The 27,393-nt window shown below is 43.1% G+C and overlaps 1 protein-coding gene across 7 annotated transcripts in view; it reads left to right on the top strand.

The window, feature by feature from the left end:
- Positions 1-18,619: 18,619 nt before the first annotated feature.
- Positions 18,620-27,393, top strand: part of NLGN1 (neuroligin 1) — a 623,398-nt gene continuing 614,624 nt past the window's right edge. For all 7 annotated transcript variants that reach the window (XM_090056034.1, XM_090056033.1, XM_090056036.1 and 4 more), the window contains exon 1: positions 18,620-19,439. The gene's annotated coding sequence lies outside the window, so the exon portion shown is untranslated. The remainder of the gene's footprint in view (positions 19,440-27,393) is intronic.

Raw genomic sequence — 27,393 nt, forward strand, 5'->3', positions numbered from 1 at the left:
AGGATAGTACTTGCCCCAGACAGTACTATCCTATGGCAGAGTTAATTAAAGTACTGCCCCTAATACAGGGGCATGTGTAGATGGTGACACTTTACTGTTGAGCTAATTAGTCAGCTCTGCAGTAAAGTGCATATGTAGATGCATACAGTGCTGATAAGATATTTTATGTAGTTGGGTTTTCTGAATGTTTACCCCTGTGCAAAGGAGCAATATAAGGTATCCCACTTCCACAAGGTTATAGTAGAGCAGAAAAGGTACAAGGACGGGCAACAAGGACGATCAGGTATAGAGAAGCTTCTGCATGACAAGGGCACACATAGGCTAGGACTTTGCAGCTTGGAGAGAAGATGACAGGGTTGAGGGAGGAATGTCCTATAAAATAATGAATGGCATAGAGAAAGAAAATAGAAAATCTCTATCTCAATACCAGAATTAGGGGACATAAAATGAAATTATTAGGAAACGAGTTTAAAGCAAACTAAGGGAAGTTCTTTCTTACAAAGCATGTATTTAAATCACAGAACTTATTCTGACATATAATTTAGCCCATATTGAAAGAAACTTAGACAAATTCATGCAGGATACACTCTTAAGTGGGTATTAAACATTATATTTGCAACCTTCACATTCAGACTTCCTCAGCCTCTAAATGCTGGAGACTGAAAGGGAAGAGTTTAAGGGGATAGATCAATCTTGAGGTCTAAACATAACCAAAGTTCGACTTGGCCCCTAATTTGAGGGCATAAGTGATTCAGAGGCCTTGTTTCCCCCCTGTGCAAATGAAACTTACCCTCTCAATATTAGTAATAGCATTAATAATGATTTTGTAACTGCTGTGGTTGCTTTTGTGAAGGGAACACCTGTGCAGTAGAAACCAGACTGAGATCATCACTGCGTTTGACCGTAAACCTTCTGTGATTTCCTCAAACCCCAAATGCAGCAAAATCAGAACAGATCAGCTATGTGACTTTATTATGGAGTCTATATGCTGTGGTGTTTGAAAATGCAGGCTGCAGGAGAGGTAGTGAAAGGAAGGATGGTGGATATATGTTTAGGTAGATGCATCAGCCATTTCCCCTGTAGGAACTGATCCTACAGGCAGGTAGTGGTTTGTGTACTTCTTCATTAAAGGAAAGGAAAAGGAGAGTTAGGGATTACTTACTGAATTGTGAATATGAATTGTGGCCTACCTGCTCAGATTTCATGTTAGGAGAAGGATTTTCTATTAAGATGGGCCACCGAGCAGCAATTAGCTAGTTAAAAACTTCCAGTCACTGCCAACCTGGGAATGTGACCCATTTTACCTTTTAAAGTGAGATAATCAGCAGTGTAAATAAATTTTACAATAACCAGTAATGCTTTTAACAACATGAATTTTGATAGTGTTTTTCAACAAAGTCCCAGGGCTCTTTACAGCTGAACCATTAAAACAGAAAGAGACAATAAAGTTAAAAGATAAAAGTTGCAGCAAAATAAGACCATGCTTCTTTGTCTGTATCTGTGTAGCGCAGGTAAGAACCAGGTCTGGACTGTGCTCGCAGGGAGTTTCCAAAGTATTTTCTCAGTTATAAAGCAGTTATTGTCACCATTGGCTCTTCTGTGAATGTGGACTAAATCTTAAAGCAAATCTATTAAGATTTAATGATCTCTCTCTACTAGAAGGAGAAAATAATTCAGCGTAAACAGTTGTATATGTCTTGACTGATAAACTTGGAGGGTCCAAAGCCAGGCAAATTGATGCAAAACCAACTGTTAGTGTGAACCATCAGACTTTGTGTAACATGGGCTCCAATTCTGCAATGCATCAGCATGTGTAACCTTCATAGTTGTCTTGTTGGCTTTAATGTATACATATTTTTAAGTAGTAGAACCACTCATATAGGTATAGGATGACAAATAAGATCTGCAGACTTGGACAAAGTTCCCCTATTTCTGCTGTTTTTGAAACAATTTATGTCTTAATGCTCCAGAAGTGCTGGGAACATGTTTCTTTTCCCCAGACTGTTTGAGGATGTCTTCTCCAAATCTATTGCTTCCGGTTATTTTTCCACCCGCTTGTCTCCCTCCACATGTTAAAGTTAGCATGGTTTATCTTGGACCCCATATGTCTGAATTCTTGCGCTTCTTTGCAAAATCTCTGCCTACGCTAGTGGAAGCCAAACCTTTTGACTGGCGTGCCACAGATTCGCTCTGCACCCCCCACGAGTGCTACGTCAACCCCTTTCCCTAACTGCATCTGCTGTTCAGCTTTCTGCTTCCTACCCTGAGCTCTCTGCCTCATCCGATCCTTTGCTTTCTGTTTCCTGCCCTATCTGCACTGCTGTCCCCTCCCCAGCCTGGCACATGCCACACACACAAACTGCTCATGACACTTGTGGCTCCCGTGCCACAGGCTGGCTACCCTTGGTCTCACCAATGCATTTACATGAGAAGGAACTGCATGTAGAGCTTCCTAGCATGATCTTTCTCGTTCCATATGGTAAGTCTGTCAATAAGCCAATTCAGCATGCTTCCCTGGAAGAGCAAATGTATAATATTCCCTGGCTAAGGGGTTCATCAAATGAATGAATAAACTTTTCATGAAATATACCCAATACATGATAGAGAATTTCTTCTTTAAATTGAATTAAATGTTGCTATTGACCAATAACTGGAATCCTGACTCTATTGGAGCCAGTGTTGTGTGTGGAATGAGTGCTTTCCTAAAATAGGATGCTTGGTTAACATAACTTCACTGCAACTGGTTGATAGCATCTGAAACTAGTTGGCTGCATCAGGAATTTTCTAATGCGATAGACTGACCCTTTCCTTCATCTTGCGGTTACTGGTTCACTTCCAGCCTAAAGTATAAAGAATTATATTTAGCACTTTGGTGATGCTACTTACAATCCAAGCACTTTATGGATATTAATTAATCTTTACAATACCCCCATGAGGCTAGAGTGTAATTGTTCCTAGCTCCATCTTACAGACTGGATAACAGAAGTAAGAACCTGTGCTCTTTGAGGCACCTAAATAAATTACTTGATTTGTAGATGTTCTGGGCACTTGCAGCTCCCACTGGCTTTGCTGGAATTAGAGTACCGTACTGTATTTACTCACACCCAGGCTGAGGTTCCCCACTTACCTCCCCTTCTGCCCCCAGTCAGCATGGGGGCTGGAAAAGCTTCATCTGGATTCAAGTACTGACCTGGGGCAGGTGGCAGCTCAGCCCCAGCTTGGACCCTGGCTTTGGCTCCTTCTGCTCCAGCTGTGGTCTCTCCAGCCTCCACCTGGCCTGGGCAGAAGCTGCTGCCCCTTCTTTCTAGCTGGGCTGGGTTGGGGCCATGTCAGGGCTGCCACTGCTGCTGCTGACTGCCCCGGAGGAGCAGAGCTGCAGCAGAAAGTAAGGAGGTGACGGAGGAGGAGGGAGGCACAGGTATGGAAGGGCAGATGGCAGGGGACACATGCCAGAGAGGAGGCATGGGGATGGGACAGGAACAGAGGGACAAGGGGCAGGGGAGCAAAGAGTGGGGGTCTGGCTCCTCACCTCCCACACTGCTTTCCCCACCACAGCAGTTGAGGGGACAAATTTAAGACACTAATTAGATTCAATAATTTTCCATGTATAGAATCTAGTTATGGAGTGGCCACTTTAAATTTGAAGTCCTCTTGGATCAGGTAAATATGGAACTGCTGCTGCCTGTGCCTTACACTTTCATGGTTACTAAACAGAAGATTTTAGTCTCCGTGGATGTTAAAGTTGTACTGTTCAATTAACAATAAAACGCAAATCTGCAAGTAGGGAACAGAAATACATATGTGCCCTCTGAAATTCTGCAGTGTGAAAACTGTAGCTATTTCCTCTGACTAGCAACGTGGACTAAGAACCTCATTCTCCATGGATTATACCAGTTTTATGGCTCTATCTTTCTACATCTAGTGGAATGGCACAATGCAGTGAAGGATCAGACCTTAATTCTACCTATGCTTTAACATTCATAAATGTTATTCAGAATCATTTTCATCTCACTGTCACTAGACTGTACTCTGCAGCCATCACTCACATGAGAAGAAATTTCCCTTTCTGTTCCTGTAAGGGGATCAACATAAGCACATGCTTAGTGGGACCTCTACACAAATGAATTTCTGCCTCAAAATCCATATGGTTTTAGTGGTAAGACTTGGAATTTGGATCTGGTCGACAAAATATAATTTCAGAAAGGCATGTTTGCGGTCCATTTTCTTTTTCCAACTTTATCATGCCTGTGGCCTGAAAGAGAGAGATTTGTAGCAGGATATATACTTCGGTAGGTTTCTAAGGCATCTATATCTCCTCCTTCTCTTCTAATGCTATTCTGTTCTCTGACTTTTATGCTCTGACCTCAACATATACAGTTTATGGCAAAGACTATACTGGTGCATTTGAAATCCATTAGAAAAGTCCTGGCTAACCTCCAATGATAGGTACATTTTAGCACTGACCTATAATAGCAAATAATGATTAACAGCTTTATGTGGGTTATTTTAGATCATGTGTGCAATCAACAGAAGAGGATTACTAAGGTTCAGGGAATCTCACTTTTTCCTTCAGAAAGGTGAAGGTGAGCCTTTCTTTTAAACAGACAAACACCCTTATGAGTCTTACTCTTCTGAATTATTTTTACCGGTTTGTCCTAGAGATGAGCCCCAAATTCTGAACTTCACCCAGATTTTGAACACAAAAGTGTTTGGATGCAGAAAGTCAAGTTTTGCCCAGTATAGCGACAGGCTCAGCCTTGGAAATATGCAATTGGATCCTGATCATTGTCTGAGTCCTGAAGATTCAGATTCAGGGGTTTCAGTTTGGGCCCCTCTCTATTTTACATTTGTTAGGGACAAACTCGAGAAGAACCCAGCTCTCAAACCTTAAACTGAGTAGTATTCACACAGATAAATAATATCCCACTGAAGTTCAGCAGACTACTCTTGTGAGTTGCTTGTTCTATGCAAATACAGTTTGCAAAACCAAGCCCTGCATCTGGCTTAAACTACTCTTTCTGTAATGGATAAAATCAATAGGTATTCCATCAAAACTAGAATGAACAATTCAGGCAAAGCCACCCACCTTCCCATCTTACTTTTTAAAAATTCTTTTAGTATTTTTTACCTAAGTTCAATGGGCTCATCCATCAAAATAGCGTGTCGATAGTTGAAACACAAAAAGAATATTTCACTTCATGTGGATGGTACTGTTCTTTCAGGGAGTGAATTTCACTCAGCTTTTCCTATTGTATTATCAGAAATTTAAGAAGACAAAAGATGATCGGGGAATACGTCCAATAAAATTAATAAGTTATATAAATTAAACTATTCACCTCTTCTGGGCAAAAAAACCAAACCAAAAAACCTTAAAAGTAGCATTTTTCCTTTGCCCATTTTGAGTTGAAAGAATGGTGCTTTTGAATAAATATACTGCCCTGTCTCTACTTTTGTGTTCCACATTATCCTATTTTTTGGTTTAAGCTTTTAAAAAAAATAATAAATTGTTACTTTAATAACAGTCTGGCCAAAAACTCTGAAACGTGAGTTTCTTCCTTTAGTGCAGTATTCCCAAATCCACCATTGGCATTATGGTTTTTGTGACCTCCTGCAATTTAACTGATAGACAAACAGTTCTCAAGTCTGACCTGCCCTTTTCTGGACTGCAAGGAGCTCCTGGATTTTTCAGCTGCTTTACAGGACTGCTGTCTGGGCTTTGACATTTTATTACACAACTGTGGTTGGCCTTTTATTTCTCCTTTTGGATTTTGTGAACTGCAGCCACAGTTGATGTATACTGGATTCTGTGTTTCCTCTACTGCTGTATATTTATACAGATATTCTTTCCATTTATTCTTGGGAGAGTAGTTTAGAAGCAGTTGCTTGGGAGCAAACAGGCTTCGCAGTTCAGGGACTTTGCTAGGTTAGCGGACATGTGTGCTACATAATATTGTTTGTGGTCAGAAAGAATTGGTAGGAGTTTTTTTTTACATCCTGGATATATTTCTTGTCTGAGTGTATTATGCATGCGGAGTATATTTAATGATATTTGCAGGGGCTGTTGTGAATGCTCTCTCTAAACTAACCAGAAAAATTCACCTTTTTTCCCTCTATCAGTCTAGCTGGAATTGAGACTTGCTCTTCAAAATGCCTTGAGGAGTGCATTCCAGTCGACCTGAAGTTTCTTCCTTTTCATTTAGTTTATATCTGATCTGTGGAACTCTTTCCTTTGTTTGATGATGTTTCCTAAGTATAAAAATCTGTTTTAAGCTACATGACTATTACGGGTTGTCTATATTTTGGTACAGCGCCTCTCATTTATGTTTTGTTGCTGTTATAACTGGAAGCCTTAATTAACCATGTACTTCACATGTGTTATCTGTTACCAAGGCAATATTGTCTTTAAATATGAGGAGGTGGAATTACTTTCTTTTTTATCTCAAGTGCTCTATTCTGATCTTAGAGCTGCACCTGCTTAGCAACAAAAAGATGTTCAAGGGGCTGGCAGCAGCCTCAGCTCAAATGTGAAGCCGTGTCCAGATACTACCAACATCAAAAGGCAGTGAACATTCAGCTACAGCCTACTAGACTGCAACCAAACACTTCTCAAAATATTTATTTTTAATTCAAAATCAATCCGCTGCTAGGCCATTGTAATCATGTCAGATTGTTGTGATGTGTATATATAATGAGATGTGCCTATATATATTATAGTATGCACCCTGGTAGGGCAAGCAGCATACAAGTTATGATTCAGGTAGCTGAAACCTGCAACATCCTTTTTCTCAAAGATGTGTGAAAGAAACACAAAAGAAAACCCCCAAACAAATATCCCTTTTTAGCTCTTTCTCAGTTGCACTGCTTCCATCTGGTATATGGTGCTGCCAGCTGCCAAGCAACTTAGCACATACACAGTGGTACAAATCATTTGCCTTCCACCTTACCTTCTGCTGAAGAACCTGCTTCCCTATTTTACAACCCTGAGATCTTTAACGGAGCTCCCCCGTGCCAGTGATAAATTCTGAACCCGTGAGAAGCCACAGGTGAGAGGAACATAATACCCGTCGTAGCAGAAAAGCAATTTTGGCAGACCACTGTAGATACCGGCGGCTTTGAACCATCGCAGAGACGTTGCTAGGAGTAACTCAAGCATGATGAGGTTCCTCCCATTTCCCCTCTCATGTCAACAGAACTTTTGCTCGACTAAAGACAATAGCTTGCAGGATCAGTTTATAAAATCAAGCCCAGAACTGTACATTTCATAACTGTACATAAACGCACGTTACTGCTGATTCTGAACATGTTCCCCATAAAATCACGATATTGCAATATACACATAGTTTCATCTTCAGAATGCCTCAAAATAAGTAAATTGATCTATGCATTGCTTTGTATTATTGTCCCCTAGTTTACTGATAGTGAAATTAAGGTATGGAAATTCTAAATTATGCCTGCAGAATTTCTGCGATTTACATTCTCGTTATTCTGAGAGTAAAAAACCAGAATCCCTTTGACAAGCCTGCAAAGGGGAAAATTCTGCCTGTGAGTGGGAGTCTGGCTTTCTAACCTGAAAGACTGCAAGAAAGAATTCTTACATTACAGCAGCCACGAATGACAAGACTTTTCTTTCTTAAGTGACTTCTGAAAGAAGCCGGCACCCCAGAGACTCTTGTTCATGCAGAAGATATTTTTAAATTTAAAAAGAAAAGTCAGAGCATAATTTCTGTTTCATTCTCAGCATTCCCTTTGTAGCTTGTGTCCCCTCGCTTGGATACTGTGTCCTTCCAGCTGCACCATCTACACTTCATTTTTTTTTTTCTAGCCTTGGCACCATTTTCTGCTAATTTAATGGAATAGCTTTTCCCTGATGAAAAGGTCCGCAGGCGGCAGCTGCAAATTCCAGTGGTAATCCAAACCAACAGGACAAAACTGAACAGCCTGGCTACTGTAAGATCACTTTCCTACCACCCTTAATTTCTCTGCTACCCAGGTTCTTCTACCAAAGCCATCATTAGTGTGCTGGAGCCTTTGTAGAATTAACTTATGAACACCTGTGGAGCCAAGGTGCATTATGATGCCCCACCTAATATAATGACATAAAGATGCCACTGTGCCAATACTTCTTGTTTCCCATATGAGCAAGAGATTATTATATTTGCAAGCACTTTAGTGGGCTCTTAGGGAGTAAGGTATGAGGAAATGAACCTGGACTGTTTCAAATTGCTCTGGAGGAAGTGGGAAATTCTATATGGCTTTAGAGAAGTGTTTATCACCAGGATGTGTGACTGGAAATGCCAGGGCAGGGAAAATATTTCTAGCAGGAGCCAAGTCAGTGGAAAAATGTAACCTTCCCTTTTACTGCACTATGGTGGAACTGGAATCAAAATCGGTTTATACATTTCCAGAGCTGAAATTTAAAAAAACACATTAAAAATGGTGAAACAGAGCCATACTACATATGGAACCCCATGGTGACCTTTTCAGGAATGACATCTCATAACACTCAAAACTCAGCTTTCAGACTAGACCCACACTTTCAAATATGGTGGAAGTACAACTTTTACACCAGACAAAGCTACTTGCAACCCAGAAGACGAGTGTATCTTTTTGCAGCGAGATTCAAAAAGGGCACATGCCTCTGGAAATGGCTGTCGGCTCAAAGGCAAATTTCACTCTTTTGGTCTCATCATGTTCTGTTGAAGTAAATGGCAAAACTCCTATCCGATTAGTTGAACAATGCAGAAGGCAATTAAAAGCATGTTGTAATGTGCCTTCTGCAAGGCGCACCACGTACAAACCATATTTAACAGATTAAAGCCACAATAAGGGGCTACATCATGTAATGAAGCTAGATAAAACTAAGCTTCAACCTAAAATGCCTTTAGGATTGTAAACCACCTATATGTCTGTCAAACCTGTCATTTTTTGCTGCAGGAAGTCAAGGAAACACAACTTAACTTAATTTGCAGTGAAGCTCTTGCCTGAAACCACAAGTCTTCCACTGTTCTCATTTAAATTACCATTCACAATGACAAGTTTTCTGCTACCTTTGGATCCGTAAGGAATGTTTCACATTTCTTTTTGAATCACAGAAAGATAATTGTGTGGCAAACAACCTGCATTTTCTGCCATGCACAAAGAAAATATAATTATTGTTGATGGGGGAAAGAAGCAAATTGATTGCGGCGGTGAGTGTTTCTTTACTGCTGGACAAATCCTACGCACCTTAGCAAACTATAGCTAAAAACCTAATTAATTATAAAACTGTAACTTTCCTGTTTGCGTGAGGGTGGGGGAGGAACCCGAAGGACCCATCCCCAAAGTTGGATAAACAAACAGATATTACCCTACCCTACGTCAGACTTTTTAGTTTCCCCCAATAAGTAACCTAAGACTTTTTCTCTTTGACTTTTTGAATTTGTTCAGTCTGAAAATTCCTCCTCTTTGTTGCTCAGCTTTGACTTGTTCAGCCCCTCCATGATATTTCCCCCAGACTCTGTAGGAGACCTATTCCTGCGTGTGCCCCTGGAGAAAGATATTAGCAGCTCTTGCTTTCTTAATGAAACCATAGGAAAAACTTTTCTGAGCAGGTACTCATGGAGTTTTCCTTGCCCTTCAGCTCCTTAGGATTTTGCTGAAGGAACAGGTGAGGACTTCTGGCTAGAACGTAGACTTTTATTCTATCAAATACTGTCTTGTTAGTACAGCCATTAATGTTATATTTTGCAGAGGTTTCCAGAGAGCATGGGTACATGAAAACTATACTTGATTGGACCAAGCTGCAGAGGCCAAGTATTTAAATGGGTAAGAAGGAGAAATTCTGTCGGAGCAGGTGACTCCAAACTAACACCCAGAAATCAATGCAACTGCTCCATCAATTTCTTGGAGAACAAAGCTTTTTAAATTCCAACACTTTTTAGAAGAACATGACTAAACAAGTTTGGAAATGAACGAGTATGTAAATATAATTTTAGATCCTGGACAGGTTGGAGAAGTGGAGGTCGTAAAAATATAACCTAAAGCATTAATATTAGCTTACAGTTATTGAGCCAAATTGTACAGGAACTAAAACAACCCCAACTGGTTAAGTAATCACTACATATGATTAATCTTTTAGAGATTAATACTTTGAATTTTCAACGGTTTTTTTTTTTGTCAGTTTTGCTAAAAGGATGAAACTACACAAACACAGCGGTGGCAAGTTTAAAGTGTTAATAGCCATGTCAGATACTCTTTAAGGATAATCAAAAATCTCCTTTACATCTCGTAGAGCTAGTAGTCTCAGATATGGAAATTAGACTTTTAACAAGTAAAAGTGTTTGAGAAAGCAGAAAAAGTCCAAAGAAATGAGAATGTATAATATTTTAAACCTAGGTAAGTTATTTCATCTCTCTGTTTGGACTTCTATATTCTATACCACATGTATGTCAGTGTTGTTCCAATGACTGTGGTTTAAAGATGCATCAATTTTAATAACTGTGGCACTGTTACCATCTTTTTATGATATGTGGAAGCCTGGATTTTCAAATGCTGCTTTTTCTTAAAGAATGCTTCTTTATTCAAGAGCAATATCCAAGTGATTAAAAATTCCAACAACACATTTATAAATAAGTAAAGACTTCTTGAATTAGACACTTGAAGATTATGCCAAATTGATTTTTTATCCACTGTACACATAATGCTATGTATAATGATTTCCTTACATTTCCTTGACTTAAATATATGTCTTGCAAGAAAAACCCCCAATTCTAATACATTTTTTTTTGTTTATACCATTATATAGCACTTCATTTAGCAATAACTTTACAAACACAAGGTTGTGAGCTGCTGTGCTTGTGGAGGAAGTTTCAAACCTCAGAAATGGACTGTAATTCTTTGGGTTGATGCATTTATTGCTTATTTAATGTAATCTTAGCACTTCAGAATGAAACCCTCTATTTGCCCACAAGCCAGCCATAAGCAGACAAGAGCAGTGATGACTGTGCTTGTACTGTACCTTTAATGAAGCTCAGGCTTGACCTGTAAAGCACCCTCTACACGAGTTAGACAGTAATTCAGTCTCTGAGGTATTTCGGAGAGTCTCTGCTTTTCAGCTAACAATAAGCTCAAACCAAATGAATTATTCTCCCACTTACTGTAGTATGCTATTGAATTGCTGAAGGTTAATTATAAATAAACTCAGCCACTCAATCATTTAATCTGATTGTCCATATCATAAATGTAACTATTTATGAAATGCTATGATAAATGGGTTTGCAAAACGTGTGCACTCAGGATGAGTCAACAAATGCTCAGGGTTAGATTACCCCCAATTGAGCCTCTGCTGTTTGTGAGACATCTTCACTCTGGGTGGCACTCACTTGCCCAGGTTTAGCTTGCTAGCTACCTCCATGAAGGTGAGGAGAAAATGCATCCATGGCTTCTCCCCTTCCCAGGGGCCAGTTTGAATTTTAAGGTCTACGGGCTGTATTTGAAAATCATCAGAACTTTCTCTTGAGTCAAGTCGCTGGGCATGGACTGAAACCATTATCTCGTTGTGGGTGTAGTCGTGTTATAACTGGAGACAGGAGACAGGGACTTAATTAAGCACATAGTGGTCCATGGGAGCTGTCACGTATGTTAGTTAATGCATGGACTGTGGAGTGCTGAACATCCACAGTAGGGCTGTGCGAAGCTTTGGTTCCTGCTTTGATTCAGTGGAGATTTAGCCTGATTTGGTGGCCGATCTACAAATCTGAATCGAATCAGAGGACCCTTTCATCTCCCCGAATTGAATCAGAACCCTCTGAATCAATTCAGAAAGATTTGGCGTTTTGGACATAGACACAGCTTTAAATGTTTTTTCTACATACCTTTAGGCAGCAGGGGCTCATGAGTGCTGCAATGCTGGGTCACATGGAGCATCCCACAGGAGCACGGGGGCTTCCCAGCGTGCTCAGCAGCAGACCCAGGAGTGGACCAGAAGCACTTCCGGTCCACTTCCGAGTCTGTCAGGGAGCGCGCAGGGGAGCCCCCGGCTCAGTGACTGGTACCTCCTGGGTCTGGGGGGGCACCCAGGGTCCGTCCACGGCCGATCGCCGAGCCGGGGGGACATGGGTGGGGGGGGCCCTGCACACTCCCCAGCAGACCCAGAAGTGGACCAGAAGTACTTCCAGTCCACTTCTAGATTTGCCACCAAGCACATGGAGGGCTCCCCCAACCTCTCTGCACTCCTGTGGGATGCTTCATGTGCCCCAGCATCATAGCATTCACGAGCCATGCCTCCTACCTCAAGGTATGTAGAACAATTTTTTTAAAGCTGGCTCTATGTCCAAATCACCAATTCTCCAAATCAGCATCGAATCTTCAGATTCAGATTCGGCTGAATCTAATCAGGGGCAGTGATCTGAATCAACGAATCGAATCACTGTGCCTGATTCAGGCTGAATTCGAATCAAATGGGCCCACTTCGCACACCCCTAATCCACAACTCCTAGTGAAGTCTTTTAAACTGTGGGCATTTGGCAGTACAAAGGATTAGGCCCTATAAGTGCAGATCTGAGAGAGGAGAATATATTGAATCAACACTGATCTCCAGGGGCCAGTTCTGATATCCTTGTTCACAGTGACTAGTACCTAAAATCATGGAGAGCACTGGAAAATCTCATTTTAAGGCTATATGAATGGTGTGGTGTATGACTCTTTAACTGAAGCACTGCGGAGGAACATATCCTGCTCATTGACTTTTGCTGTACACATACCAACTCGAAAACATGAGACAACAAGAAGTCCTTATCTAAGAGAGCCTAAAAGCAGCTCAGGGTAAATATCTGGGCCAAACTAATGTGGCTATGTTGCCCAGGGCTGGACACAGGCATGGGCAAACTGGGCGGCTGCCCAGGGCTGGACTCAAAGGGGGCCCGAAAATGGTAATGATTATTATTATCATTATCTCTGGCAAAGGGAGGGGGGGTCTCATACTAAAAGTTTTCCCGGGGCTGCCAGGAATCTAGGTACGGTGCTGATGTTGCCTCATTTTTGGGAGCTGTTGCACATGGAGCAGGAGTGAGTGGGCAGGGTGTGGTTCCTAGGTCCAGTGCAAAGGCCGTACAGATGTGCCTTTAGGTGCTGAAGACGGGTGCTTTTGAAAACTTGGGTGTCCATCTGAAAGCACCTGTCACGTGCCCACAGGCAGAGACACTGGAGAGGACTCCCTGGCTCCCCTGAAGTAGGTGGGGGGAAGCTGTGTGGATGTCATGGAGGGAATGGCAGTGAGGAGAGGGCTCCCGGGGGGGTGACCCCAATGACGGGAGTTAGCTGTGCCTGTGAAACTGCAGGGGAATTTTCATGGGAATTTTATAAGGGCTAGGGGGTAGTCTGGATGTAGGGGAAGCATTTTGCCAGTTTTGTTTTAACATACACTTTTGTCAGCGCGTTCAATCGCTTTTTCTTTCTGTGTAATAAACCCTTTTGTTTTTTTCTATGATTTGACTATAGTGCCTGTGGTGCATTGTGATTTTTGGGCAAATTAATAACCTGGGCATATCCATTCAGCAGGGTCAGGGAGCAGTAACCTTGCACAAACCTGAAGTGTATCTCTTGGGCACCCTGGCTCCCCAGGGTTTTGCACAGCACCTCAGCACGGTTATATAACCCTACCTCTGGGTGCTCAGTTTTAACCTAAATCATGCCTGTTTATCATCATTCTAATTCATTTTATTTCAGATTATATATCCAAGCAGGAGCCGAATCAGCCTCAGGGTGCTTGAATAAGAGTCTGTTCTAACATTTCCACCATATACCTAACATTTACATGAAGTTTTGATTTCTTGTGATGCTACAAGCATAAGCACAATATTCTCTTGTTTAATATGATGGATTAATGTATGAATGTAAGGAGAATGCAAAATGCACCAGTGCTCTCGAGTCATTCTGTTTTCTAATATATTTATTAACTATAAGAGCAATTGCAGTGCAACTGCAGCAAGACGAAAAGCACAATTACCTTGCGTTATCCCAGAATCCCAACACTTCTGCATTTGTTTCCTCTTTGCATTAATATTTTATATATTAGAGTCCTGTTAGTCAGTAAGAGCTCCTTAATATTGCTCTGTCAAGGTTAATAAGAGAGAAAAGTAAAGTATCTTCACATTTTTAAATGGCAGTCACTAAATGTAGGAATATTTTCTTTATAGTAAGCAATATGCCCCATCTATTCCATTATATTTATATCTCACCTTTAGTACAATATTGGATGGTATTTTCATTTAAAGTTATCCCATCAGTTTGTTTTCAGCTCTGAGTGTAACTCCGGACCATATCTACTTTCACATGAAAAAATCAAAATGATAAAAATCTTTTTTTTTTTAAGGTATTGCTTGCAGTTTCAGTCCAAAATAATGCAAACAGGTTGACAGTAAGGATTCTAGCTGTGTGCATCTGCATGCATCTTGGGCAAAACTCCCATAGACTTTGGGAACAAATCTGATCCTGGTGGAGCCAATGAATAATTCAGTTTTGCCTGAATAATGATTACAGGAAAGGGCAGAGAGCATGGGATATATATAGGCCAAAAAAGATGGGTTCATACATCCCACTGCTAAGGAAATATTAATTCCCTTTGAAAATCTAGCCATTTTTACTTTTGTGCCTACTCCAAATTTAGGAATCTGCTGTAAGTAGGTTTGAAACTTCTATTAATTATCATTATTTTCCATAGACGTGATACCATTTCCCTTTGTGTGTTCTCCTTTATCTAAGAATTTCTTTACAAATGCAGGTGAATATTACCGTCCCTATTTTTATAGAAGCACAGGCAAGTTAGGAATCAGTGACAAAGGAATTCAAACACCCAGATCTCTTGGTCATCAGCACGTCCTCTCCCACCCCCCAAACTCTTACCAGTGAACATAGTATTTCCCCTTACATGTAATCAACTGCACATGAAGATGTGAATGGGCAGAATGAAGCAGGTTGACAGCTTCCCTTTTAAGTCATCTTTGCTGCATTTTCAGTCTCTTTTGGACAGTTACAAAAGATAGCTTTATGTAGCTTTCTTCCCTTTTCTGTGGGTATCATTTTCTGTTTGTCATGTTTAGGGCACCTTCATTTTCTCTGTCTCATAGAAGCAGAGATGATTACATTAGATTTGGAAGCCTCTCTTTCTTTCAGACATTAAAACAGGCAATTATTTCCCATTATTCTTTAGAAATTCTAGTGAGGTTTCTCTAGTTGAGTGTTAAAGAACCTGGCAAGATCCAGGGTAACACAGAACTGTGATTATAGGCTGAGGAAGGCTAAATTTGGTTTAATAAAGTGCCTTTATGTTGTCCTTGGGAGATGTATTAGCTACTGGCTGGATTACATGCCTCTTGCCCTCTATATATCCACTGCAGAAGATGTTGGAGCTGGAAGGGACTGAAAGACATCTTCAATCCTGTTTCATCATTACAAGTAAAGAGCAGGTATTAGAAATACCCCTAAGGCTAAACCTGACAAATCAGCCTCATTTTGAAAGGCAGAACTGATATGTGCAGCTGTCTTACGTTCCAACTCCTACCCAGAGAAAAGCCTGAGACCTTGACACTTCATGGAGACTTACACCCATCTTTTGGGTGCCTTGAAATAACCGGAGGCAAGGATGTCTTAGGGTGATATCTTTTACTGGAGCAACTGCATAGCTGGAATAGATTTAGAAGCTGGGATAGATTTAGACATGCTTTTGAATGAAAGACATTCTTCTTCAGGACATAGACCTACAAACACTGCTGTGATGTGGATTGCGGGTGGAGAAAAGAGATTAGGAATCATGGGTCGCCTAAAAAAATGTAGTTCCTACACCTCTCATATCACCTCTCATCCCTTTTGCAGAGGAGCTGCACCTTCACAGCCATGCTGACCTGGGCCCTTTGCTGACTGCAACTTACTTCTCTAGAGGAGCTGGTCGTGAAGGCCTGATCTGCTTCCATCAGCAGTAACAAAATGTAGCTTTCCAGCAGCAACTAGTACAGTACAGAGGTGACCGTGCTGTGTAGAGCACCAGTTTCTCCAGTCTAGCTCCTCTGCCTCTGGGTTCCCTCACTCCAGAGCTGCAACTGCATGGATTGCGTATGTGCCTGTGGACAGGGTAGGTTAGGTGGTAACTAGCAAGCTGCATTTTTCTGGGAGCCAGGAGATGTCACAGAGGTGTTGCATCTGCAGCTCCATGTATTTGGGGCTCTGGCTCATTTCTGTTCCACTCAATGCCATGTAGCAGATGGGAGCATCTGGCCTTGATTTTTGTGGTCACTGGTAACAGACACTGAGGGGGAAGATCGCGTATTCCAAAGTCGGGCACCTTTCTCTTGGTGATAAACTAAGGTTTTTTAAAAAGCATTTCTATACACCAAATTTTAGGGATGCCTAGACAGACTTCTGGTTTAGAATCCCATATGTTACTGTGTCCTCCAGGGCTTTAAAATGTACTTTACTACATGGGCATGCGAGATCTCTTGGAATCTCGGCAGGATTTTCAGACCGCATCCAACACTACCATTAAAGAATAAAACATTTTGCTCCGTCTGTTCATCTAATTGCACCAATTTTTCAGCGGTGATGTTTTTTTCCATTGATGCAAATACAACTTGTGCATGCCTGTCTGACACAAAAATTGTGAGGAATCTTTAATGGGCTCACACTTGCATTGCAGTCTCTTGCATGTTCTTCCTTTTGCTGTATTTGAAGCAAAGCTGTTCAGATATTGACCCATATAATGAATCGGGGACTGTGATGTTACAGTCTCCTTAATAGGAAACGTTATGTGTGATGCACTTTTGCAAAGACATGTTGTCAAGTGGACTTCAAGGCATGACTTAGTCCCTGCCAGCCTTTATGTCACCATTCAGCCCCTTTCATTTTGCCTAAACCAGGGGTGGCCAGAGTTACTCATCCTGGGAGCTGCAGTATTGCGGCAGTGTCAAACCACTCTGGCTTTCCCTGCAGAGAGCGCGCCTGGGGTAAGCGGCACGGCTGCAGCCCCTGCCCAGGCAGCCCAGCCCCTGAGCTGGCAGGCCCAGCAGAAGTGGAAGAACCACAAGTACCATGCTGGTGAGCCTCATGTGGCCACTTCTGACCTAAACCATGTACCTCATACCCACTTTTTCCAGCTCTTGCCTCTGTCTTCAGCCATACCACACCACTTAGCTTGGTGCCTCTGCCTCTACTTTTGGTCCAAGGACTTCCTTCAGGTCTTTCTACCAGATGTAATCTCATCTGCCCCTGTTAGCCAGAGCCGGACACAGGCATGGGTGAACCAGGCGGCCAGGGCCTGGACTCAAAAGGGGCCTGATACTAAAAGTTCACCCAGGACCGCCAGGAGTCTAGGTATGGTACTGCTTCTAGCAACAGCATCTCACAGGAATAAAACAAGTTTTCCCTGAATATATTCATGACCTCTGCAATGCAGGTGTCCTTAACATACAATTCCTGACAATATTGCCGTAACCATCAATCTCCACTCATTATTGTCCCCTACTCCACAACATTGGAAATGTTTGTTTTGTTCACACATGGAGACTCGCCCTAACTTATATGTAAACTCTTGGGGGCAAATACTCGGCCTTTCACATGTTCCAGTAATAATAATGCTGTAAAAGAATAGTAATTAAAAGGAAAGACCTTTGTTTTGCTGGCTGGGATTGGTATTTTGGGAGGATTTTTGTTTGCTTTTTTTTTGCACTAAGTTCATCTACAGTTATTTAAAAAAAGCCAGGACAGACACGTTCTACTGGTGGAAAATAAGGCTTGCTCTTCTTACCTGGTAATCTATCAGCATAAGGGCCACCAGCCAACACAAGTCTTGTTTTGCAATGCTACAGTGCGCCTACGTGAGTGGGGCCCGTCTCCATCGATCACTGCTTTTTTGGATGACCTGTTGCTTCACTTTGCTCTCCACCCATTTACTCATCTAAACATGGTATATCACTGGCAATAATAAAACTGCAATAGTTTGCCAGCACAATAGATCCTCTGGTGTAGTATTAGCAATGGTAAACTTACCTTAATTAAAATTTATGGAAACCTTTTTGAAAAAAAAAATCTCAAAACTGCACGCAGCAGAGGCGTGGAACAAAAAGAGAGAGGGGAAAGGGGAGATGGTAGTGACAGCTGTCTGCCAAGCACCCACAATAACGCTGAATTGGACTGGTGGTGGTTGGTAGATTCTGGGGTGCAGCATATGCCCGAGTTGGAAACGTAACACAACCACCTGCACCCGGCATTTGGAAGAAAAGCCTAGTTTTGGAGTGTGCCTCGTGGTGGGTGATGTTGCCTGCTTAACCCCCCTAGGCATGTAGGGAATGGAAAAAGGAGGGAGAGTTGGGGGCGATGATCAATCTGGGCGGTGTGCGAGCGTCTCTCCCGACCTGCCTGGGTGGATGATATATTACCCTATTTCATCAGCTCTCCTCTTGCACCTGCTGGTTTGGTTTACCTAAAAAAAAAAAAAAAAAAAAAGGCAAAGCCGACACAGACTCCCCCAGCTGCTCTTTCCCCACCTCTGCTCCCTGCATTTGGAGGCGGCGTGGGGGCGAAATCGGTGCCCGAGCCAGGGCGATGGACGGCCAGATCCGGGGGAACTTTCCGCGGCAGAGGCTGCTGCTGCTGCTGCTGCCGCCGGCGGCTCGCAGGCAGCTCCGTGTCTCGGCTGAACGTCACATCTGACGTCCGGGCCCTTCGCCCTCAGTGCTGCCACCACTCCGCCGTGGCCGAGCCGGGAGCCGGGCGCCGGGAGCCGGGAGCCGGGCGCCGGGCGCGAGCGGAGCGGGGGAGACGCGCGCCGAGGGAGGCAGCCCCGCACCGGCCGGGCCCCGGGGGCGTGTGCGAGCCCGGCGCGGCGGCGGCGGCGGCGCTGCCCCCGGCTGCGGCTGCGGCTGCGGGTCCCGCTCGCCCGCAGGTAGCGGCACCAGCGCGGCGCGGAGCCGGGGAGGCGACGGCTCGCGGCCGCCGGATGTACAGCGGGAAGGACCCGTCCCGTCTGCGCCCCTTTTCCTGCCTACTGCCGCCGTCTTGATTGCTATTCCCCCCGTCTTCTTCTTCCCCCTTCTGAATCTCCCTGGGATTTTTACATTTTTTTTCCTTCCGTATTTTGCACCAGGCTTGTTTTTTGTTTTGTTTTTTTCCTGCCCTGCAAGAGCACGCGTGGATACGTCTTGGCTCGCCAAGTTTGTAGCGGCCCCTCTCCACCCCCCCAACCTCTCCCAGCTTGCGTGCGTGTGGAGCTATCGCAAGATCCGTGGGGGCCAGACACAGAGGGGATCCGGCTTTCCCATCGAGAGGGGGAAAAGAATTGAAAGCCCCCCCAGCAGCACCCGCGAGAGCCCGGGGGTGCTTCGGGGAGCTCCTGGCCGCCGAGGACCGTGCCGCCGCGCCCCCGCCGAGTATTTATGATTGCGGAGCAGGTGGGAGCCAGCATGAGCGCGGAGGTAAGGGCGCTCTCCCAGCCGCCTGCCCGGCGCTGCCCCCCCGCGGTCTCGGGGCTCCCCCGCGGGCGCGGGCGCCGCGGAAAGCGGCGAGACAAAAGGCCCGCTCGGCATTTCCGAAGGAAGCAGCAGCGGGTGCCCCCGGGGAAGCGGGACGCGCCGGGGCGGGGGGCCGGGGGCTCCCGCCGCCGCCGCGTGACCCTGCCCTGCCCGCGAGGGGCTGGCGGGCGCGGGAGCCGCCGCAGCCGCGGTGCGGCGCGACACTTCGCCGCTCTGCCGGGCAGGAGCCCCGGGCAGCTCCAGCCGCAGTGCCCGCCCCGGCGGCCCCTCTCCTCGCCTCATCGGCACCCCGGTGCCTCGGGGCGGGGGGGGGGGGGGGGTCGGAAACCTCCCCCGGCTCCGCACACCGGGCCGCCGGCAGGATGGCAGCGCACCTGCGTCGAAAGGCTCGGGGCTGCGACCTGGGCTGGGAGATGATGCCCGCTGGGCGGGGGGGGGGGGGGGGACTCCGCAGCCGCTCTCCGGCCACCTGCCCCAGCCATCTCCCAGGTGCTCGGCAACAGCACGGTGGCCCCGAGGAGCGAGGATTTCAATTAGCAGCTAATTGTGGGGCTCTCTGCTGTGGATGGGATGCAATGGTTTCTCCTGCTGGGGGGGGGGGAAGCTTTGAATGCTAATAATAAAGCACTCTGTAAATCATCCACCTGAACTGTGTTCCAGGAGGGGTCATTTTTAGTCTCTGACTGCCTCCCCCCAAATAATTAATTGCACTCCACAATGGATAAAAGGTTCCTTAGCAGGAAGGGGATTGTTTTGTTGCTGGGGGGTTTACACTGACTGAGCTCTGCCTAATGGATCCCAATTGAAGATGCCCATCCTAATCTAGCCACATACCAACCTAGAGAGAGGAGCTTTATTTAGAAACAAGGGAGAAGCGTGAACATACCTTTTCAGTACTGTAATATTTACAGTGTCCTTGGTATAGACAGGAGCTCAGGTCCACCTAGGAGCCTGCCTCCCTGATTTCCATTGCAGGCAAAAGCTAATTGTCACTTAGGCCTTCTGATTACATGCTTTGATTAAACGAAGTAGTAGATGTTTTCTTTTTGTAAGCCTTGCTGATTCCATAGTTAGCCTTTCCAATCCTCTTATATATAAGCAGGAGCTGTGGTGTTCAGTCTTTCAGCAGAATACATTCATGCTCCTGCAGTGCTGAGAGGAAATCGCCTTTTTCATGCTCTCCTTTTTGGTTCCCTTGTTTTTCACTTGTTTCTTTATTCATGCATTGGATTTTTTGATCCTTTATTTGTATTTGGGATGTATTCAGAGCTAACCTGGGAAAAATAATGTTAGTCTTCTTACAGATGGGAACTCACGTTTGCAGAGAATCAAGTCTGACGATTTTAAAAGATAGTTCAGCTCCAGTGTTTGCATTTACCCAAGTTTGCCTTCACTTGCCTTTTAATAATTTTTAAGAGAATTTGTAGCTGGTAGCAGGGACAATATTTGCATGGAAGAAGACTTTGATTATTTATTTTAAATATACCTCATACCACATTCAAGTGGAGTTCCACTTAATGTTATTGATGGATCATTCATTGTGGAAAAGCATCATTACCAGAGTGGGCTCGATTTATTGTTTAGTTTTCTGGGCTGCCAAGTACTGAAGATAGTATAATTATTCAAAGAAACTGATTTTCTTAGGAATGCATTACCTTGTATCTTTCTTTAAAATGTGTCTGTGTGCATTTGATAACATTGGCATCACAGGTATAGAAAGATGCTTCCTTACATGAGTTAGGATGTCTGAAGCCAGCCCTAAGGGATTCTTTCAAGAGTGATATGGTGACACGATTTTGGTTTAGGACACTTTCTTGGACGCTACTCAAGTGTAGACAGTCAAATACAAACTTGGGAACTTGTATTAATTGGAAAATATCTGGAGATGCTGGGTCCTGTCTTTACTCATGCAAAACTCGCCTAGAATTTATATATCCATGAGCAAAGATGACTTGAATGGGAATTCATTCCTTGCCTGGGAATTAAAGAATTGGGCAACTTAGATGCAAACTAAACTGGTGATATTTATAAGTCTAAAGTTAACTCATCAAGGGTGTAACGCTTCCTGTCCACTTAAGGAAACTGGAAAAGACCAAAGAGGTTTTTTTTTCAAATGAGTTTGTGTCATAGTTGCACCTGCAAAACTAATAAGCAATCCCTTTCATCCTCGCCTCTAGTGAAAAGCAATCATGCAGTAAGGGCAGATTTATTTGTAATTCTGCTATATATATTTTTTCTTTTTAACTTCAGTAATGCTTAGAAAAACAAATAGGTGGGTCAATAATTGGTAGAACCATACAAGCTTCCCACTGTAAAATGTTGTTGTGGTTTTGTGTTTGCCTACGTATTTGACAGTAATCTGATTATGAGATCAGTAGGTCACACTGTTTGCATAACTCCTTTGTTTGCTTGTTTGACCATTTTAACTTGGGGATCCATCTTTACACGACCTGCTGCAACAGGATTCTCTTCCAGCAGTACTTAGGCTGTGATAATCACAGTTCCTAAAGTGACAGTCAGTTGTAAGCAAATGCTTAAGTTCATGGGTCAACTTAGTAATTCATTACTGGAGAGAGAACATTGCTGATCTAGGTAGATGGTAAATTAAATCTCTAAGCAGAATTTCTGGTAGAGGTAAAATAAAATTTCCCATTTTCTATCTGTCAGATTAGCATCTGGCTATTTTTTTGAAAGGAAAAACAAAGAGGCAGCATAGTTGATATTTCTGCCATGCAGTGAGAGAAGTAGGCCCCAGTTTTTTCAGCATCAGGCAAATCGCCTTGTTGTACCTCTGTTAAAACAATTATTAGCAATACTCGTACAGCATCTTTTACCTGAATATCTCAAAGTACTTTACACTTAGGGGTAATAGTTATAATCCTAATTACCCTTATTATTTTGGATGAGAAACAGAAGGCCCCCCCCCCAAAAGTAAGTGACATATAAGTCTACATAGCAATTCAGTAGTAAGTGGAAACAACTCAGGTTTCTTGTCTCCCAGTTCCATGCTCTAGCCACTAGATGGATGTTAAACATTTGGAAAAAGTGCAAATATTGCAGTACATAGTACAGAGCATGAGAGAGGACAGTAGTGAAGACTAAAGGACAATGAAATTGGTATTACCTTTCCCAAAACAGGCTTGATCAAAGAAAACAGATGTAGGATGCAGAAAACCAGGCACCCCTCTTTTGCAGACAGTTTACAAAAAATTCCACGCATTTCTCAGATTGCCTCCACTTCATTCAGTAGTGCAGGAAAGGGGGGAAACTTCCCAGGTGAAGTCCCCTCTGCCACACTGCACAAGGGAAACCTCTCAGCATTTCACAGTCACTGCCTGATAACTTCTGGCTCACATAACTTCATGGTGATGAGATCCCTGTTGTGGCTCTGCGCTTCCAGTTTTCCTTGTGGCCATTTGATGCCACAGTGGTGGCAGCACTAACTTTACGTTTTGTCATCGACTGCTATTCTCGGTCCTAGTGGAACAAACTGCAAGATTTCCAGGTGTATCTACCCGGGCTGGCTTCACGCCCCTGAGCATTCAGAGGCAGGTGAGGAGAAGGAGTTGTTCCCATTTCTTCCCACATCTAAATCCACGGGTGAACTTTTCCTCTGTTAGATCTGGGGAAAACAGTTCTGTGCTCTTGGCAATAAGTTAACCAGCGCAGTGTTAACGCTGTTTCAACCTTGGGAGGAACAACAGAGCTGTTATTCTGAACTCTGAACAGAACCCAGAGCTGTTCCTTTCTCTTAATTCCCTGTCTCACGACCTGGATATTTGTTCCTCTTCCTGAATAAGTAGATGGAGTCCTCCGGGTCACGTATAATTATTTTCATTAAGGGCTCAGAAATCTGCATTCTTCTTTAGAGGGAGTTTTATTCTTAAATAATACAGAAACTTTTTTTTGTGATTTCGTAGTTGATCTAATAAAAGGTATCGTCTCTGAACCAAGAGTTCTAGAGATTTGCATGTCTTTGTATCCCTAAATAAGTGCTTAAGGATGCCCCAGGAAAGGATTGATATTGTTTCATATGCTTACATAGAATGAGGAACAGATTGTGGCCCTTATATGCAACTACAAAACTGTAAAATGATACATACGTAGAAAATATATTTGTTATCATAGAGCATTGGTCATGCTCTTTCCTAGTGGCTTGTCTCTGCGGATATTAACAACCTACTAATGCTACTAAGTAATGGAGTTTTTCTTTGGTTCACATGCTAAAGGCCTGGGTTTTGATTCTTGCAGCTGGAGGGTCACACTCTGCTGGGGGCCTGTGGTGGAGTCATTACAGAAATTTGTTTGTAACCCAACAAAATGAGATGAACCGCCATTGTCTCCCACAAAATCTTTCGTAGTGGACCAGAGTGGTAGGATGGTTTTGTTAGGATGGCTATTTTAAATGGTTTTTATACCTTGTCAGAAGAAAAGGATTTACATTTCTATAAGGCAGATGAAAATAAGAGGTTTGGTTTTGGTTCGAATAACACCCCTTTCTCTATAGGTAGTAGATCCCAAAACAATTTTTGCAACCTGAGAAATGTCACGCAAATATGACTGACATATGCCCCTTTGTGAAAAACAGGAAAAAACAGAGAGAGATTTCTAGTATACGTATTTCTAGTATGCTTCCAGCTTACCATGTTATTTCAAAATGAAAATATACATTGAAATGCATAACCCAGAGTAAGCTCTCGCCTGAAAAGGATTTGCTAGAGAGATTGTGTTATGGTTGAGGATAATGTCAGAAGTCTTGTCCCTATTGAGTGAGCTAGGGGTGGGACAGACAGACAATAAGACTGCTACTAGACAAATCGGGGAGATGAGGCAAGCACATAGTGATAAAATGGCTACAAATTGCATATAAATAAATAAGTACTGCTAATGGAACATAATCTGGCCCAAGATGCCTGGTCAGTACACTTGTTAGAGGCACACTGACACTTGTGAAGTTGCATTGCAAAAAAAAGTTGTTCCAACTTGAACTTTTGCACTGTTGTGATTTCACTGTTCCAGTGCAGGGTAGTCTCCAGCCTTGGGCCAGATCTAGCCAGTGGTGCCGTGTCTTCTGGCCCCCGGGTCTCCCTGGGGTCCAGAGATTTGGTGGCAAGAGAGCAGTGGCACTGCTTTGCTGCTGCTAAATTTCCAAGCCAATGGAGATCCCTGGGCCCTGCATGCTGAATCCAGCACTCAACCACAGTGTGCAGGGCCGGGGTGGGGGTGGTGCTGGGACCTAGAACCCAATCCTGGTGTGGCGGGCTGGGTGGGGGTGGTGCCTGCTTACAGGACCCCATCCCAGCATGAAGTGGGGAGGGGGCAATATTGCCCGCCCCCCCAACCCAATTCTGTCTCGCGGAGGGCAGGACAGGGTGGTGCTAGCCCCATGGCCTGATCCAGCCCTCAGACGGGCTCTGTACCACCCATCTGGTCCACAGAGCTAAAATGTTGAGCGCCGCTTTACCAGTGGAATCGCACAAACCTCAACCCACATCAAAGCAAGGGAGAATGAGGGCCACAGTTCTTAGACATGGGCAGTGCCATCTGCCAGTCAAAAGAGAGGAGCTCCTACCATGCAAGAATGAAATGCATGAAGCTGGCTAGATGTCATTATACAGAAGGTAGGGTAGATCTGCGTCTTACAGACAAGTCAACTCAGAGATGAATAGCATAAGCTTTCATAACTAGAGGGCTTACTTCTGCCTAACTTCAGACTAGCACAGCCTAACTGCCTGTGCTCATAGATGTTGTTACTAAGGTTCCTATAATCACCTGTGAGAAACCCTGGAGATAAATAGCAGGGATGCTAATATTAGCACCTACGTTCATATTCTGCAAGAAAATAAAACCAGCTGAAGGCTTCTTTTTTTGAAACTTCTTTATGTTTTAGTTGCAGAAATGCTATTATTTCCAACTTCAAAGAACCACAGACCTGGTACAAGTAAATACCTGCTGTTTTTTATTTACTTAGAGTTTCATCCTATTCTTACAGAAGTCAATGGGAGCTTTCTTTTACTGACTTCAGTGGGTTGGATCCTTATTAAGTTCCAAGTTAAATGTATGCTGCCTTCTCCCTCCCAATTTCCATTGCAGAAGCACAGGTAGGAAATAGAAGTCAGGAATCAAAGAACTCACAGCAGTGAAACTTTTATCGTTCTACAGCGAACTCTCACCCACTCCCTTTTATGTCAATGGGAAGTATGAAACGTTTAATCCTGGGAGTTAACCAGGTGACACAGTACAATATAATCTAATTAAATACACAAATTCTGTTTCTTAATTTTTTATATTGTTAATGACCAAAACTCAATAAACTTAAAGTTCACTTAAAAACTCAAGGATATGCTAGAATCTTAAAGGCCCTGCGTGAACTGGTGGTATTTTGACTATTTCTGTCTCTGTTTGTTCAGCCTTCCCCCTGCAGAATAAACTTATCTCTTATTTTCAGTAAAGCATCACCTCCAGCTGAGCTACATTTAACTTGTATATTTTCTTAAGAAAATATAAAGAACTAGGGGGAAAAAAAAAACCCAGGCTACTTCTAATTAAGCATATTTATAAGGAAATTAAAGATAAAAGTAGCTGAACTGCAGATGAAGCTCCACAGAAGCTCTGCCTGGCAATTTTATCTCAGTCTAGCGAAAATGAATAGGGGTTCAGTTACAGAAGAAAGGCCACACTTTGGGGTTTTGCTTTTAATTAATTATATTTCAGAAAGACACAGATAACTCATTGTGCAAGGCACTGTACAACCATGTAATAAAAACAGTCTAGTCAGGAGAGTCTGTAGTCTTAAGAACCTAGTCTAGCAATGAGATCCAGGCAGGTGACCCCCACAATCACATGGAAGTCATTGTAAGATCACGACCTAAATAAATAGCTAAGTGAGAGGCAAAAAGGATGTCAGTTAGGAACACAGATATCAGAGGAATGAGTAGCACACTTTTTAGGCATGCAAAGAAAGAGCATAAGGAAGCATTTTTACAATTTCTCAATCCAAGCCTCTTTAAACAACCTTATTACTTTGAAATACTGCACTTTAAAATGTCTATATTGTGCTATCTGGCAGTGTACTATATCGAGAATTATACACATATGGGCCTGATTTTGATATCAGTTACATCAGCGTAAACAAGAAGTGACTGCAGTAAAGTCAGGGGAGCTAGTTTAAAATTAGTATGGTATATATGAAGCCACATATCTGTTTTTAATCAATGAGCTGGTCTTGAGATGGTCCTTTTTTGTCTTTGCTCTGATATGAAAATTGCAAGTTTTTCTGTTTCCATAATTTGAATAATCTTAAAATATAGCATGTCAAATATATACATATATATATATATATGCATGTACGTATGTATGTATATGTATATCTTTATATTCACATGAAGTGTAACCTTTCCTAAGCACCCATTCCAGAGACGAGCAACATTTGGTTGTTGACTAAAAGTAGTTTTTAACTAAAGGTTGAAACAAATTGTCCTGGAAACTTTAGTTTAAAGTGGCAGTTGAAGAGAAGAGATTGCCTATTCTGTGGGGGCATTTGCTACAAATAACAGTTAAGGATGGAGTGATTTTTTTCAGAAGAGTTAAAGCATGATAATTTCACTGCTCTTGACTAACCTACACTATGCAGCAGTTTAAGAACTCTTCTCTAGATTGCTATCAGCGAAAGACCTCTCTGTCCTTCATGTTTCATTGTGTTCAGGCATATAAAGAAGAGCAAAAGCATTATCTACCTGTAAACTTCTTATCATTCTTAATTTTTTTTTAACTGTTTACATTATATGTTACCAGGAACATCTATGGGGCGGGGGGTGTGAATCAGGGTGACTGCTCTGGGCCCTGCACTTTGGGGGGCCCCATGGAGCTGAGTGGAGCATCCACAGCGATTCCATGC

Source organism: Crocodylus siamensis, chromosome 6 (genome assembly GCF_052110815.1).
Source record: "Crocodylus siamensis isolate JL-2025a chromosome 6, ASM5211081v1, whole genome shotgun sequence".
NCBI lineage: Eukaryota > Metazoa > Chordata > Crocodylia > Crocodylidae > Crocodylus > Crocodylus siamensis.